Raw genomic sequence first — 5,292 nt, forward strand, 5'->3', positions numbered from 1 at the left:
TGAAAACCTGTTTTCTTTCGATTAATTGTTCCCCTTATCTCATTTTATGAATACAAAAATGTATTTTTAAAATTTAATACGGTTCATTAAGTTAATTTATACCATCTTAAAAACTAATATCAACTTTTAAAAACGTAGTAATTTAAATAAAAATAATAATTAACGGGAACGCTTCAAAAACGTTTTCAGGCATAGCGTTGCTTAATAGGTTAAATAATGCAAACAGATTAATCTCACCCACTTCGAAAAGGGTTTTATATATTAACTTCATAAAATTCAAAATTCTAGTGTTCAACAACATTTTTAGCCTATCGGTAATCGATCATAAATATCTTTGCTTAAACCTTGAGGCGAACAATTTGGTAATCGGGACGCTTTTGGGCTGTCCCCTAGCAAAGCGCAGGTAGGGTAAGGTTAGGCTAATATACTATGAAGGCAGTGTAGAGTTAGCAGTAACCCGATTGTATGGAGTTACGGCTAGTGCCAATGGCGAGGTGATCCTGAAGTATCGCATATCACTGAATTTTTCGCATGGCCGAACTCTTTGTACGGTCACTCGCCCCCAGCCGTCCCCTACTGCCGCCCCCAACCCTCCGGCTATGGCTACCCCACCTGGTCCATCGCTCCCCCACTCACCCGAAATTGTTTTCCAAAAGTGTCAGTTAATTACTACCCCTTTAACCTTTCGAATTACCATTTTTATGATTTTTAAATATTACACGAAAAAATCAAGGGTACTGATTTTTTATTTAGGACTGAGCTAAATAATTATTAAAAATGTTTACTTTATTGTCATTTTATAAATACGTTTTTTTATTTTATTAGGCAAATACTTATGTTTATTAGGCAAAAACTTATTAATTTAGTCATAAATTTAAATACTCGGTACCCTTTCACTGATTTATTTGACCAATTAGCGCTTTCATTCTATCTTACTTATATACGAGCATCTTCAGACTGGTCTTTTCAATATAAAATAAATGAAAATATCAATTGTTGCCTAGTTACAATGGAATTGCATCAATAATTGTCTCACTTGAAGCTTTTACGTAATGATGCTTGACTCACTCACGTAAGATTCCTGGTTCAATTCCCGGTGAGGACACAAATATTAAATGTGTTCCTTTTTCAAGGTGTACTGTGCTATAATTTGTCGCTGTAACTGGACCTGTCGTGGTGTAAAAAATAATAAATAATATACATCTTAATGATATTAATTTTGTATACCCGGAAATAATATAATAATAAAATAAGTAAATATTATTTAAATGTTTATTTTATAAAAGTAAATAAGAAAATCTAACTCCACCTAATACAATACCAGCAAACACGTACATACATCTAATAGAAAAATGTTTTTTAGTGCGTAAAAATGTTTCAAAATTCAGGTACCAGTCCAGTTACTAAAAAACATTTTAGTGTGAAAACATCCCTTTAAATGAATATTTCACAACAACCATGTCAGGAATCGAACCCGAGACCTCTTGAATGGTAGGCAAACGCGCTGACTATTACACCACGAGGCCGAGGCCGTTTCTTCGTATAGTTGTTGTGATGGGATCGAGCTGTACATATAATGAATAAGCATAAGTCAGTCGCAATTTAGAGATTGTACTGAGCACAGTTAGTATGAACTATTAGCAAATGGGAGAGAAAGTGACTTACGACGTTTGAACGAGGACTTACATTTGCGATCAAGCAACTGTTAGCCATTAAGTATAAAAAATAACCATTCTGTTTTATTTCCTTATAATGTATTGGTCCTGAATGGCCGCAGTAGCGCCCTCAACCCTTCATGTAGAGGGTGGGGCAGGCTGGCCCAACACGCCGCCTTACACACGTTATTAAGGCCGGGACATAAGGGGCGGCAAATTTCCGTCCGATGGCTATAAAGTCGGGTTATATGGGGGTTATATGATTACGGATAAAGGGGGTTTGACGACAACTGGACTTTGATTTTCACCCTTTCTGGAACGAGTACGTTTTCACGTTTTCATGGAGTTTCCATGGCAGGCATATCAATTGTGATTTATTGAATCAGAGAAATATGGCAGCTTACCGAGCGAAATTCTGTAATGCTGGACATTTGTAGAAAACTGTGGATCCGAAGAATAATTAAAATCGTAATGAAATGGGATAGTGTGATTCCTTAACACAGAAGGCCTCGTGGTGTAAGGGTCAGCGCGTTTGCCTACCATGCAAGAGGTCTCGGGCTCGATTCCCGACATGGTTGAGATGAAATATTTATTTAAAAGGGTGTTTTCACACACGAATATTTCATTGTCTCTGGAATGGTACCTGAAGCGTAAGACTGATCATCTTACCTTCATGTAACAAAAATGATCAAGATACGCTGCGATTGGTGTACCAATGCAGCTCTCTATGCAACATTCGGTGCAGAAAGGGAATGATGATGATGATGAATATTTGAACATTGTTTTTCTGTCGCTGTCTTGCAGATGCCTTCCCGATACTGTGCAAAAAAGACTACTAATGTAGGACCTTTTATGCCTTACTAAAATAGACAAAATCAAGGTTTCGTTTGTCTATTTTAGTTAGGCATAAAATATCCGAAATGCAGTTGTCTTTTTCGCATAGCATCCGAGAGGTATCTTCAAGCCAGTGACAGGAAAACAATATCCTCACAATGTTTGATTATGTCCAAATGCATAATCAAACATTGTTGAATTACTACCTGGTAAAAGAAGAAGTATAAAAATTGAAAAATTGTTTTCAGGCGTTGCCTAGTAGGTGATTTGGTTCAGCCGGATGAATCTCACCCACGTGATAAAGGTTTCAGCTCTTTTACTTCACAAAAGTCAACAGATGGAAGAGTTGAGGAAATGTGGATGTTCAAACTTGGGCAGAATGGTGAATGTTACACAGTGTGTAAAGTGGCCACTTAAACCAGCCAATGACAGGTCATAGGCCCTGTAAATGCCTAGACTTCCATATTCCCTTCTCAAAAATTTTTCCCTCTCTGTTGAAATAAATTTAAATATCCTCACAATTTATGTAATCCGAAATACAAACAAAATAACGTTTATGTACATATATAATTTTAATTAAATCCAAAAATAGATATCAAACTTTCGATAGAGTTCATTTAAAATATATACGAGTGTAACGCGTATGTATTTGAATCTAGCAATAACAAAGCATTGCCCGGTTCTATTAATAAATATTTTTTTTTTTTTTTTAATTACTTTTTGCATAGGATTCTAATCCAAAATCTTGACACTGTCCCCTAATCAAATTTGCACAATTCCAAAAAAAAACACATTTTTTTTGTAAATTTAAGTCCATATGACTACTAATATAGATATAACATACTAGGTATGATATATTCCCCTTTGTCTGAACCAACCAACATGGCGATTCATTGTTGGATTAAGACTGATTCAGTTAGTTGATTGCAAAAGGCTTTCAACTCTCACCGTATGCACCTATATCGGATTAAAAAATTATGAAATTTGGTTCATAGTATTAGTGTTGGCGAAGGTATGTTGTATTATAATGGACCTATCCATGAGCATCATCATCTCTAACCTATCCTTACCCAGAGGTGCATAAGGCTCTGCATTGGTGCTCTGATTGCTCCGTATCTCCATCATTTTTGTTACATGAAACGTAAGATGATCAGTCTTAAGCTTCAGGCACCAGTCCAGTAACAATGGAATGAAATTATTTAAAATCCTTTTTTGTATTTTATAGTACTAGGTTTTTTACCTGCGGCTTCGGTCACGTGGTATTAGGGAGATATTAGTTGGGTAATTAATTAGTTTAATCGTTTAGTAATAAGAATATCTACGATGTAATATGGAATGATATATTCTTTGGGACAGAAAGTGGCTTTTGTCGATTGCCGGTCTTTCAACTATCGTTATGAAAAAAATACGACGATCCGTTAGTCTATAGTGACGTCGCATCGTTATTCGGTTCACAAATCCTAAGTTCTACCACAAAACCAAAACAAAAAGCAATCCAAACTAACCACAGATAAAGCAAATCAATTATAGAAATTCAAAGAATCAATTTCAAATTAATTATTTTTGACATCCAACCTAACCGCCCAATTATTTTCAAATAATGTTGCTTATCGTCGATATATGAGACGATATATACGAGATTAGCGGAAATTGACTAATCTGCTTTCCTTCCATACTTTTATTTTCTTTTTATATTTTTGTCATTTTTTTACTATGTATTTTTGTTATATTTAATGTAGTACTCACTGTTATTTGGCATATTATTTATTACTCTCATTTCTTACTACACTACAGAGTGAGTTTATAGAAACCATATTTTAATTATCATTTCAATTATGTTTTTTTTTTTTTTTTCCATTGATTTCAATGATACTGTTATTTTGTGTATTTGATTATGTATGAATCTAAATTTCAAAAAGTATTCTATATTAAAATATTAGTTATTTTATGTTTTAGAATTCAATCATAAACAAGTACCTAGTTACATACTAATGAAAAGTAACATAATTCTTTTTAGGATTATCAGGTCGATTTTTACACTCTCTCACGATACAATCAGTCATTAAGTTTAAAATTAAATGTCAAGCTCACGTCAAAACCCGACTGGCGGTTAAAGAACAACTAAATACGCGTTGGGCATGAGTTACGTGTCATAAATTTAGAGGGTTCAGGGTGCGTCTACGCGTATTAATAGGTCGATGGTTTTATTTACGAACACCGAATCTATTTCTATAGTTACGTAAAAGCATTATGAAAGCATTATGAGCATTTTTTATACCAAGTATACTTCTAAACACTGTTCTATCTTTTATTGCTTTATATTGTATTTTTAAACTTTTATGTTGTTTATATACTCATGTTTTATATAACTTCAATGTATGTAAAAGCCTTACGGGCGGGAAAAATTAATAAATAATAATTAAATTAAAAATAAAAATATTGGGAACTAAAACCATCCAAAATCCCTTAAAAACGGCCACATATATCTTCGGTCTTCGGGCGCACGGTTTACAAACATGATAACTATTTTTGAAAAACGCAAAACTTACCGATACAAAAAAATTCATTCTAGTACTTTGTCCCAAAAAATAACAAAATAGCCTCAGTTTTGAGGTGCGGAAAACAGAACAACGAAACGTCGATTTTAGTTGGGCATTAAAGGTCCGACTTGCAGTTATCTTTATCGCACAGTATTGGAGAGGCATCAGCAAGACAGAGACAGAAAAACAATTTTTAAATACCTATTTCTAAAATACCTTCTCGCCGCGTATCCTCACAATTAATGTAATCTGAAACACAAAAA

Source organism: Micrasema longulum, unplaced genomic scaffold (assembly GCF_059751315.1).
Source record: "Micrasema longulum isolate JH-2025_06_02 unplaced genomic scaffold, ASM5975131v1 h1tg000154l, whole genome shotgun sequence".
Taxonomy (NCBI): Eukaryota; Metazoa; Arthropoda; class Insecta; order Trichoptera; family Brachycentridae; genus Micrasema; species Micrasema longulum.